This window comes from Dryobates pubescens, chromosome 6 (assembly GCF_014839835.1).
Source record: "Dryobates pubescens isolate bDryPub1 chromosome 6, bDryPub1.pri, whole genome shotgun sequence".
Classification (NCBI taxonomy): Eukaryota; Metazoa; Chordata; class Aves; order Piciformes; family Picidae; genus Dryobates; species Dryobates pubescens.
Window position 1 is genome coordinate 43,661,918 of NC_071617.1, and position 12,971 is coordinate 43,674,888.

The 12,971-nt window shown below is 41.7% G+C and overlaps 1 protein-coding gene across 1 annotated transcript in view; it reads left to right on the top strand.

Moving 5' to 3' along the window:
* Positions 1–1,004: 1,004 nt before the first annotated feature.
* DAAM2 (dishevelled associated activator of morphogenesis 2) overlaps positions 1,005–12,971 on the top strand; it is a 217,102-nt gene continuing 205,135 nt past the window's right edge. Inside the window, exon 1 of the mRNA XM_054162421.1 lies at positions 1,005–1,238. The gene's annotated coding sequence lies outside the window, so the exon portion shown is untranslated. The remainder of the gene's footprint in view (positions 1,239–12,971) is intronic.

Here is a 12,971-nt window from a genome sequence, read left to right on the forward strand (position 1 = left end):
TGGTCTCATCTTGTTTGGTTTGGCCTGCCAGTTCTAAGGTGGTATTTTTTCCCTTGTAACTTGCTCTCTCTGGTTGTGCCATTAAATATACACGTCCTTGGACATATATGATTTTGCCTCATAATGTGTGCTGATCAGTGTTGTCATCATGGAAGTTTTGTTGTTGTAATGAAAACAAATTACTTGCACGTGAGAGAGCAAATCATGTATTTCTATGAGCTTTAAAAAAAGAGGTCTTTTGCAGATGGTATTTCTGTCTATGAATTTCAGCATTACTCTCTACCACAGAATGTGGTTTCTTCCACTGCAAACATCAACCAATGCAAAGCAGGCAACTACCCATATTAATCTAGCTGTTACTATCCAATGGAGTTAGAAGTGAAGTCAGAAAACATGATAGAAACAGTGATTGATATGGAATTAAAACTATCTGGACAATGACTGAGGAGGAAAAACTGGGAAAGGAGGGCTTTTTATTTAGTTAAGTTAGATCCTTCTATTCCAGAGAGTAAAGGTCAAAATGATCCAACCCGCCAGGGGATATGCCGAATCCCAGAGCCACTGCAGACTGTGGGCTGGGGACAGCGTGCGGCAGCATACAGAACAGTGTGGGGCTGGAGTGGGCTCCCTGCACCCTGCCGTGCTCCCTGCCGCAGGTGGGATTCCTCTGCCGCTGCTGCCCCGGCCGCACAGCGCTGGCACCCCCCCTGCGCTGCGGAGAAAATAAAGCAACGCAACGCCTTAGAGCCTTGAATTAAAAGCTGTGTAGAGGAGGCATGCTCTTGTGCCCGAGGCACGTAGGAACCTTCTCTCATTGCGATGATCACGGCCCGGGCTGGACGCGGTGCACCCACACTGCCGCCGCACTGCCCCAGCCGCCAGCCGCGGTAGCTCCGGCACCTCCCGGCTGGCGTGCGCTCCTGCCAGGCCGCCGCTTGGCCCTTTAAGAAAGCGCAGCACAGTAGCAGGGGCCGGCCCTGCCTCCCGAAGCCTGCAGCGCTAGAGCGGGGCTGGGGAATGGGAAGCAGTTCCTCATCTGGGTCCGAGGGAGTGCAGCCGCAGCAGCACTAGCACTAGCAGCAGCTACCCCAGCAGCCACCCCAGCTCTACTCGCTCAGCAGCATCCAGCCTGAGGATCAGCGCCCTGCCTGCCTTCCTGACACGGGCTGGACGTTCCTGGGCACTGAGCTCAGCTGCTGTAAAAAGCAAGTAGGAAAATATACAGCTGGATGAAATTGGTAAGTCAAACTAAAGTCACATCCTCCTCCTTAGGTTGCAGTTTTTCATCTTCTTAATTTGTAAGGATTTTTTTTTTTTTTTTCCATTTGGTTTGTTTGTTTCGTTTTATAAACAGAGCAGTCGGGAAAACATGGAGGCAAAATAAAAGTGTAAAAACCCTTTGAGGATTTGTTCATTGTTTGTGCTCCTGTTTTGAAATCCTCTTTACACTTTGACGCTTTGCTGCCAGAGTTGGGAAGGGGAAAACTGCAAGTGTTTTGGTATGCGGGGGGGGGAGAGCAAGCTATGCTGGTAAGAGTTGTAATTGGTTTTTCTCAGGGAGATGATGAAAGAGGGAGATTTGAAAAACAAAACAAAACAAAATCAAAACCAACACACCACCTTTCAAGAAGCTTGATGTGACTTACTGTTTACTTTTCCAGAGTAAAGGCAAATTTTGTGTTAAGCAGCTTGAAAACACACGGGGATGTGTGCAGCAGAACTAAGGATCGGTTTAAAAAGTGTGTTATCAGTGAAGCATGGATGCCAAAGTATTGCCGAGCAAATTTTGTATATGTTTAACTAAACACATTGGCAGCTCTGGGAGAGGCATTAAATGTCATTTTCTCTGCATCGGACAGAGGGCGATGTTGCTGCATCCTGATAATGCTCCCTGAAAACGGGGAGTTGGTGGAAAAACTTCAGTGAAAAATTGAGTAGAATCATAGAATCACCGAATTCTTTCGGTTGGAAAAGTCCTTTAAGATCATCGTGTCCAACCATTATCTAACTCGACCACGGCTGGTAAACTATGCCCCTTAGCACCACATCTACATACAAGATGTGTTAAAGAATTAAAACGGAGCTTGCTCACACATACAGAAAGCTACAGCACACAGCATTCAGCTAGAGCAGTTAATGCTTTTGTTTTTTGTTCCCTTGAGTTGTGGAAATGGGCAGGTTTTGCTTGCCTTGTTGATTTGTGTGTGTCTGTGGTTTTGTTGTTGTTTGTTTTTTGTTTAATAAGGGATGATCTGAGTTCTAAATTCTGTTGATCAGTGATAGACTTTAGAGCCTCGTTATGATTCTGTTATTTTTTTCCTGGAATGTGGTGTGTGGTCAGCCTGGATAAAGAAGGGCAGTGACAGTGTGGAATGTCTTGACAGAACTGTTACTTCAGTAATGGTATGGGAGATGAGGAGTAACTCTGAGTGTTGATCAAGTTGCAGGCTGGAGTTACATGTCTGATATGGGAATGCATCGTTTGTATCCAGCACAGATATGTAGCAGAGGCTGGATACTAAGACCTGTAAACCCTAATTGAACCACATATTGTCAGATAGTTTGGGGAAAAGGGGAGATATGTGTTCAGGTGGGCAAACAGCCTTCTTCATAGTGCTGGTAGAAGAAACCAATGATTGTGCCATACTTGACTCATATATGAGTGCAACAGTGTCCTTACCTCTTGTGTGTGTATCCTTGCTTATGCATGCCATGATGTATATAATAGTCTGATGTGTATAATATTCTGCTGCTTTGTAGAGTAAGAATTTATGCTTCCTTGCATCAAAGGCTGTAAAAGGAATGAAGGTATTTTGTATGGTGAATACAGAAGGATCAGAGCTGTCAAGTTCTCATTTGATGGAATCTTTATTGGAACTTAATGTTTCTATTGCAACCTGGGGCTTTGATTGTGCCTTGAACAAGAAAATGTTTCTGTCTGGCTTTATTCCTGTTGCTTACAAATCACTTGCAGCGAGATGGAAAGATTTGCAGGTTTTGGATCTTTAATGTGATACGTGCTGGGCAAAGCAGATTAAAATAACTGGATGACCATATGGAACACAGTTATTCAGACTCCCAGTTATTATACCTCATTGAAAAATTTAGACTGCTACTACCTCTGCTGAGTCAGTGAAGTGAGCAGAAGTCAAGTTTCTTACCTGCAAGAGAGTGTGAGGCAGTGCATCCTTGTGATAATAGTAGTTTTTCAGTGAAAAAAAAATAGCTATTTCTTTATGCTCCTTCTGGTTCAATAGACATCCAGGCCCTTTGGAATAATTTACTGATTCAGAGGAAAGATTTCTCTCTTCAGTTCATCTCTGAACTAATAGGCACTAGGGCAGATGACTGGTTGCTGCTTCAGCAACTTATTGAGGCATGTCTGTCACTTTCCTATTTGATGGGATTACTTGGCTGTCCTTCGTGTGTTGTGTAGGATGTGCTGGACTCCTGGGAAGTGGAGCAAGTTCACTGAGAATGATAGAGCTATCAGATGTCTTGAGATACATTTGACCCTAGAAGATGCTTGTCGTGGTAGGAGGCTAGATTATTCACTGAAAGTGTCTTCTCCACTGTCACTGATGTTCAGCTAAGCTCTTATCAGCTGCTTCTCCCCATCTATTTAATTTGTGTTCATGACATGTTTAATATAGTAGCTGAAGTTATTTCAGTTCAATTATCCTTCTTGCCTATGTTTCAAATTAAATTTTTGCTTCACAAAGCTTCAGTTTGATGTGCCTGGTCCTATTTTTACTATGTTGTTTGAAAATTCACTTTAGTGGTTTCTTTCTCTCTCTCTCTTTCTCTCCCCTTCTCTTTCCCTCTCTCCCTTTCCCTTTCTCCCTTTCCCTCTCTCCCTCTCTCCCTCTCCCTCTCTCCCTCTCCCTCTCTCCCTCTCCCTCTCTCCCTCTCCCTCTCTCCCTCTCCCTCTCTCCCTCTCCCTCTCTCCCTCTCCCTCTCTCCCTCTCCCTCTCTCCCTCTCCCTCTCTCTCTCTCCCTCTCTCTCTCTCTCTCTCTCCTTCTCTCTCTCTCCCTCTCTTTCTTTCCCTCTCTCTCTTTCCCTCTCTCTCTTTCCCTCTCTTTCTCTCTCTCTCTCTATACTTGAGACTTCACATTAAGTGTGTCCATGGCTGATGCTGAGGTCATACAGTTAACTCCTGTGGGGCCTCCAAAATGTTAGCTTGCTGTGACGTATGTGTCGAATATTATATGTGTGAAGGAATTCTCCAACTATATTTGTGTCAAATTAAAGGAATTGGGCTTCCTTGCATAGCTTTTTTTTTTTGCTTCTTCTTTCATTAGAGACCACTGTTGATACCTGGCAGTAGATACATAGGATATTGGTGAAGCCATAAATTCTGTGCCTGCGATAGCACTGCTTGCCTGCTACTTGCTAACACTGACAGTAACTGCTGAGTGATTCTAGCCAGAGCAAGACTTATGATTGCTCAACAAATCACTGACACTTTGGGTTGTAATTTGATTAGCTTTCATCACTGTTTTACAGAGTTTGTTGCAGGTTCTTGTTAATTCATTTTTTGAGCATCTTATCATAGCCTACTTCATAAAGCCTTTTGCTGAGCGTGCTTCTGGCTTCACATAATGAAGGCTGTTGCCACATGTTATGAAGGCTTGTGATGCTCACAGCTGAGGTGAATCTGCCCTTATTCTCTGATGTAGGTTAAGCTTTTTTTTTTTTTTTTTTTTTCTGCTTTGTATAACAAAACCAGGATCCAAAATTAAAAGCTCAGGTTTATATCAAAGACCTGCTGTGTTGATACTGTAGCAATCTACCATGTTCTTTGGTAACAGATTTAATAGACATGTTTTTCACACTGAGCAGCGTTAGATGTGGGTTTATGGCTGACCTATTTTCCTCTTTCTACTTTTGCAATTGCTTGAGATGCCACATTTTCCATGACACAAGGGTTATGTTTATCAGTGCAAGTGGAGACCACTTAAGTTGTCATCCTGTACAACATTGAAAAATGGTGACTTTCAGAGAAGGTGGAGGAAAATAAATAAGATCTAATAGCTCTGAAGGCACAGATGGGAAAGGAATTATTGCAGGAATTGTGTTCCTCAAAGAATGATTTCAATGGAGTAGATACCCATTTGCAGCTGGGTCCAAACCCTTACAGCTGTCACATCTGACAAAGCTCATGTGCGTGAACATCCTCAAAGGTATTGATTTATTTTCATCCTTACATATGTACAAGTGTTACCTTGTGTCAGTTGATGACTGAGCTATTCCTTTTTCTTATCTGTAGTTCCAAAGTATTTTTTCCTTCACTAGACTCCTTGGAAAACCTCAGTCTCTCTTTAATCCTAATCCATTATCGAGAGTACTTTTTCTTAAATGAAAAAAATATAATGAACACAAAGTCTTTAAAACACTCACATGCACTCTGCCAGTTTAATTGTACTTACAAAAACACAGTAGTCACCTGATACATCATTAAGTAATCACATTTAAATACTGCACTGACCTTGCCAGCCAATAAATCAAAGCAATGGTGAAATCCCTTTTGTTCTTTTTTGCTGCACCCTGAAACCTGTGAAATAATTTTCTGAGCATTTAGCAAAAGTATGTATAGAGTTGATGTGTTTTGGAGCATGAAATGGGGGAGAGGTAGGAATTCCTACAGACCGAAAAAGGCCCTGCTGAGAGCTCACCTTCCTTTTCTGTAATTGTATAAATTCAAGAAACCATGGTCTCATGAATCAATGGTCAACAGACCATTGATTGCAAAGGTTCCATAGGAGAAGAAATGACAAAGTGGCAGCTGGCAGTGCTCTTACTTAGTATGGGCTGCACCTCTCAGAGCCTTGATTCAAGGGTGAATTTATACTCAGAGCTGTTGCTTACCATTTTGTCTAATCATACTTTTGTGAAGGTGGGGGGAGGGTAACTGATTTACAGTGCAACAGCTGACTTTTAAAGTGGAGAACAGAGCAAAAGCAGTTCTGAAGTCTGCATAATTTTTAGTTTCCTACTGTCCTGCATTGTTCTCTTTGAGAAATTTGGCATGCTGACAAATGTGGATGAGCAGAAGTAGCATCAAATACTATGTGGCTGCTAGATCATACAGTATATAATGGTTTGGTTGATAAGATGGGGGTTTTGGTCCATGGTTTAGTTGATAAGATGGTGTTGGGTGACAGGTTGGACTTGCTGATCTCGAAGGTTTTTTCAACCAGGTAAATTCTATTCCTATTCTATTCTATTCCTATTCTATTCTATTCTAACATCCCAGGTGCACCAAGAAGGCCAAGGGCACACTCTGAAAGTGCCCTGCCCAGTTCCTTTCATTTATGCGTCACCTTTTCTAACTGAGCTTTCTGTTGTTTAGTCAATATGATGTATTATCCAGACTGTGTGTTGAGCTCTGCAACCTTTCTAGATGTATCAAGACCTGTTCATTTGCCTACATCTGTCTATTACATGGTGTGATCATATAGCTGTGTTTATTTTGAAATCCCCAGAAAGCGCACAGAGAAACACTGTAACTTCATTTCTCCAAGAGAATCTTTTCCAGCAGCTGATGAAACCCAAGCTCATGCCAGATGAAAAGCTCTTGTGTTATCATTTTCAGTTAATTAAGAAAATAAACCCCAAATCCCTTACAGTGGCAGTTTTAGAAATACTATGTGTGTGTATGTGCATGTATGTGCATGCCTACTACTGCTGCTTCTCTCTCTCTGCTTCAGAAAGCCTTGTGCCTTTGACAGCAGTCTAGGCATTATCATATACTTTCAGGTACAGACTTCCTGTATTTATTTATTTCTTAAATACATCTTGCAGCTGAGACAGACCCAAGATAAAGAAAAAGCTTCAGTGTTTGCATCCAAATGGATATTAAACAAAATTACTAATTTTTAAAAAATTTATTTTGAAAAATTATTTTTAGGAAACTATGCCAAAGGCTAAGCTCTCTCTCCTGGTAAGCAAACAATTTGGCAATTTGATACTTCAGTACAATGAACAGTAACTTGATTAAATTTGCCAAATGTGTGTGTGCCGAAGGGCAGGAAGCTGGGTTTGCTTGAATAGAAAGGTGCACTGGCAACTGGGACTGAGCTACCTCTTGGCACCCACATCTGTATATTAAGCAAGAGATCCCAGTCAGCTGAAAGGTTATTATCTTTCAAAAATCTTGGACAGCTTCACCAGTGAGTTGGATGTCATTTGTTTTTATTTTAAGAAGGCAAAAAGGATTCAGTTTGTGTGAAAGCTGTTAAACTGACAGTCCGGAAACAGTGCAGTCCCCTCGTTCAGTCACAGAACAAGTGAGGCCTTGGGACCATGCCCGAAGTCAGCTTCTTCAGTGCTGCTCTCTAGCTGTTCGTTTTGGTCCAGTCAGAGAATCAAAAAAAAGTTCAGCATCTTTCCGTTCAACTTCAATTTTATTGTCAGCATTGTCAGATTGCCAACAAGGGTCTGACTAATTGGGATGTGCTGCCCAGGGAGGTGGTGGAGTCACCATCACCGGAGGTGTTTAGGGAGAGACTGGATGGGGCACTTGGTGCCATGGTTTCGTTGATTAGATAGTGTTGGGTGATAGGTTGGACTCAATGATCTCAAAGGTCTCTTCCAACCTGGTTACTTCTATTCTATAATTAGATTTGGGACAGCTCCAGTAATCTGCTTAAGTTATGCCAAGACAAGTCCTTGTGAACTTCTTATTTCAAGTGACAAAATAATGCCGCAGTAAAGTTGCTGATTTATGAGGACAGCCTCAATGACAGCCTTGATGATTTCACATGAGCGGCCACCAAATGGAATGTTTTTTGTTCATTATCCAGAATGAATTCAGCCTAGTGACCTGGTGGAAAGACATACTGTATTCCATTTCCAGCCCTGTCAATCATTTGATCACCTGATGTGGTATGTTTTTATGCTCTGCATTTTTTGTTCAATTCAAAGGCCCTTTGAAAAGCTGCATGTGGGGTTTTGCATTAAGCTCACGTGGGTGACAGAAACTGTGAACTGCAGACACTTTCAGACTGTGAGGTAGGACAGAGGAACTGCATATGACAGTCCTTCAGAGGTTGTGGTAGTACCTGCAAGGCTGTGTAAGAACTTTAGCACAGACTATACTTTTTGGCAGGACATTGTATCAAAAACCCCCATACAAACAACCAAACAAAACAAACAACAACAAAAATAAACCCAACTCTTTGTAAACATTATGCAAACTGCTTTCTCATGTTTTGTTATATGTCTTCTTCCTTATTTTTGTCCTGAGATTCAAACAATGTCTTCTAATCACATTCTCTAGAAAAAAAAACCTCTCTTGTATTTCCCTCTGTAGAGCACATGGTCATGAAAGTATATAGTTGTGCTGGAAGTTGGGTTTCCATCTTTGTGCTGGTTATTTTTTAATTACACATTATGCAGGTTATAGAGTGAAACTTTCCTGTTTCTTGTTCACTTTGCAAATAGCTCTTTCATCATCGAATACTGTACTGGGTTGGAAGCACTTCAGGGATTTATTTGTACTGAGAAACTTCCCCCCCCCCCCCCCCCCCCCGCCCCCCATTTAAGAACATAATCAAAGGCCAAATAATGAGGTCTAGTGATGTTAGATTTTAGACAATGATGTTGTGGTGGTTTGAGCCTTAACTGGGGCTTAAAAGCTCAGATGAGGGCAAGGCTGAGCATCCTCTTCCCCAACAGAGAGAGAAAAGGAAGGGAGGGGAGCAAATCCACCAAGAAATAATTTGGGTTCGGCTTGGAAGTAGAGAGGCAAAGAATTTTTCTTTAAACAGTATGTGTGTGTGTGTGTGTGTGTGTGTGTGTGTAACAATGACAGGCAGGGTTCACAAGGGTAAGGAACAAGGATGGATGGAAGAAGGAAAAGAAAAGAAAAAAAAAGAAAACAAAGAGATACAGAACCAGTCCTTTGCAAAGTGTGGAAGCAGCAGGAAGAGAGCAATGGCTGCAATTCTCCTCCCTGTTATACCCCTGCTGGACAAGGAGGGGGGGAAGTGGAACAGACCAAGTCAGTTTCCCAGGGGAGAAAACAACCCCCAGGGAGGGCAAAAAAACTCTCATGAGCCCTTCCTGCCCTGTTTTTTTTTTCCAGGATGGGCGTAGCCCACCACATAGTGTCACGCTTAAGGTGGCTGACTTGTAGGTGAAATTAAAATGGAAAAATGAAAATGTACTCCAGCCAAGTTATTTCCCCCTGTTTCATTTATTTATTTATTTATTTTGAAGACACCTTAATTAGCTGTAAAGAAGGCAGAGCTTTGACTTCAAGCACAACAGAGAGAGAATGCAAAAGTGTGACTGTCAGGGTTTGGAAACTTATGCTCATGCTTTCTACTTCAACTTTCTCCACGGCTCAAGGCCCAGACAGTCAAAATAGCTCAGAGTTACATTTTCAGTTTCTCAGCCTGAGAAACAAAAGATATTTATAGTCAGGAATCCTATGTACAAAATTCTTTAGGAAAATACAGCATGTTGTACCTCAGCAACATTTGAACTCTCGTGAAAGTCTTGTCTCTCATCTTTACTTAGTGAATAACAGGAATCTTATGGAATCATAGAATCAATAAGGTTGGAAAAGACCTGAAAGATCATCAAGTCCAACCTGTCACCCAGCACCTCATGACTACTAAACCATGGCACCAAGTGCCACGTCCAGTCCCTTTCTGAACACCTCCAGGGAAAGTGACTCCACCACCTCCCTGGGCAGCACATTCCAATGGCCAACAGCTCTTTCTGTATCTCAGAAAGATTTGCTATCTGAACAGAACGCTGCAAGATGCTTTATTAAGAGAAGCTGGTTGGGGTTTTTTTAATACCCATGCATGGTTTAACATTATTTCTTTGGGAACCAGAGCAAAGGTCAGCAGAAGGGAGTTCCAGTCCAGGGTACTTGCAATGCAGATAGTTTTCCAATCCAGCCTATGAGTTATGGGTTGTTAGCTTGTTGATTGTCAAGTTTTGGTTTTGTTTTTGTGTTTGGGTGTTTTTTAATCCCCTTCAAAAAAATGACTTAATTTACAAACCACTTTGACTTTAAAAATTGTTTATAGCAACAGGGAATCAGTCACAGGGAACTAGTGGGTTACAGAATAGGTCTAGTGACTCTGTTTCTGTGGACCGCTTTGTCCTGAGGACCGCCGAGCACTGCTGGAAAGACACTGTAACAAACCAGCAGCACGCAAAGAACTTTCTGCTTCCCCAAATGCCTGAGATCAGATCTGTGGAACAGCCTTGGTGTGCATGGACAGCTACTGCTATGCAACAGTATCTAGTAAGCAATGTGTATTTAAGAATATATAGTTGGTTGAATGATGGTGTATGGATACATGTAGGTTTGTAGAGTGATCATTGCTTTGTAGTTGTAGCGTTTGAAAAAGCCTTAGATGGGTTTGATTTTATACATGCCTGCATGAGTGGAAGAGATATACAAGAAGTTAGCATTGAGCCCCTTACGCTAGTGTCTGAAACTGTGATTTGTTATGCTGTGATGTGATCCAAAATAGAACCACAACTCACTGTAGTGGGTTCTTTCAATCCCCTGGGAATATTTGTCTGGCTTAAGTGCATGAAACTGAAATGTGTAATACAGAGCTGCAGCTTATAGATCAACACTAACGCCATTTGTGGGAATGAATGAATACCTCATGTTTGATGTGCTATGGGAGAGTTCACAGATTACTTCTTATGTTACAGTACTATATTTTTCCATGCTTTTTCAGCTTTGTGTGTTTTTCTTCTGTGTGTAAAATAGGATGGTATTATCCTACGCTTTTCAATACAGGAATAAAATGTGAAAAGATTTCTCCCCGCTGACTCTTTTAATGGTTTCAGAGACTTCTTTCCAGTAAAATTTCAGTCAAATCTGACAGTTAATTGTTTCTATACCCATCCACACATTTCACAGCTATACAACTTCTTTGTTTCACTTGAATTCTTCCTGAATCATTTGATGCTTCTAGTTTCTCACTTGCCTTTTTACAGTATCTTTGACAGCTTTAACCCTGCAGGTCTCTGAAGACAGATTGTCACAGTCTAGTCCAATGATTACATGATAGGTGGGAAGGCTCACCTCCCTACTGTTTTTTGCAGGTGGTCATAGATATATAGAACTTTATATCTGATTTGGTCCTCCCTTTTGATTCAAATTTTATCTGAAAATGCTGAAGTCCCTACAAGTGGGTAAATCCTGCTCAAAAAAACCCTCCATAAATTTGCTTGATAAAGAAGACAGACTCAGCCTTCCACTACCTGCCCTGCTAACATTCTGTCTATTGCACCTTGTCTCTGGGTTTCATTTATTTACTTACTTACTTAGTTGTCTATCATGTCTTGGCTCAACAGAGGATGAGGTATGCAAGACTGAAAGATTTGTGTTAAAGACTTAATTGCTGAGTCCTGGAGAAGAGGGTCTCTGTAATTGCAGGAAATTAAGTTGCAGGATCCCCTTCATAAATTTATCAGTCTGTGTCTCAAAATTAAATGACTTTTGCTCCTATTGATTCCTATTGAGAAGCTATTCAAGAACCTTGCTCCTCAGATGCTCTGAAATCTGCTTCTGATTTCCAAACTAAATTTGTTTGTAGGCACTTCATGCCTATTTGGTTTTGTGCCAACACTGGTCTTTAATAATTCTTCCCTTTTTTTACAATCCTTCTGTGACCTGAGAGGATCATTATGTTTCTTCCCTTCTATTTTTCCTTAAGAAGGGGAAAAGAATGTTCAGGGCGAGGCTTGACAGGATGCTTCGTTCCATGGCTTAGTTGATTAGGTGGTATTGGATGATAGGTTGGACACGATGATCTTGAAGGTCTCTTCCAACCTGGTCTATTCTATTCTATTCTATTCTATTCTATTCTATTCTATTCTATTCTATTCTATTCTATTCTATTCATTTCTAAAATTGTGCTCCTTTTCACAATGTTTTTCATTATCCATGTCATCATGCCTTGGTTTGACAAATTCTGCAGTCTTGAAAGCAGACAGACAGAAGCAGGAAAAGGTGGCTGTTTGCATTTTCTTAGATAGGCAGAGAATATATGTAACTCTGGTAATTCTGGGGTCAGGAAGGTGAGATAGGAAGGAGAAAATGACCTGCACCTGTTTCTGCATCTGTGAAAAGCTTTCACTGGGTACTTTGTGAAGAGTTACATAGGTCTGAGGGTCTCTTTGCATGGGAGAGACAAAGGTGTTGATCTTTTTTTTTTTCATCCTGTCCAGCTCTCCTGCATGAAATGAACCAGCTGATAAAACTTTTGGAGGAAATGAAGTTCACAAATGAGTCTTTGAGGGCAATTTTCCAGCTATTTCCTCAGAAGGAATGAGGCAAGTGGCTCCCAGAGCCCCAGAAAAATGCCTGGGATCTCTGTTCTGTGCAGTGCACAGACAGTCCCTGAGAAGAGCAGAGAGTCCGGGGGCTGATGGAGAGATGAAGCCAAAGCCTTGTAGTGGGAAACTCCTGATGTCAGGATCCCACGCTAAGCTGCAGTGAAGGGCAGACGTGAAGGGAAGACAGAGCTGTGTAAGGTTTGCTGTCACCCTGAGTTCCCATGCACCTCCCCTCTCTAGACAATGCTTCGTGGCATTCCTCAAACTCCCTTGAATTCAGTGGAAAAGAATGTGTAGTTCATTTAGCATCTTACTGTACTTTATACTCATCAGGATGCTACTGTTGTTAAAATGATATGGTGAAGGTTGGATGTCTCTTATTTAACAGATTGTATCAAATTCAGGATGTTTTGGAAAGAAGTGCCAGTCTCAGACAAGCGGTCTGAATTATCTTTAGGATAGAACTTTGGAGCAGGAGGACAAAAGGAGGAGGGGAAGGAGAGACAAAACAAAAGATCTGGCTCCTGGATTAGAGCAGATGGTAGACAGCAAGAAAGTAGACCAAATAGTGTAAGAAAAGTAGGACTTCTGTTGAGATCCATCATCTTATAGGTGAATATGGTGTTTCTGAGCTGCTCCGAAGTTGGTG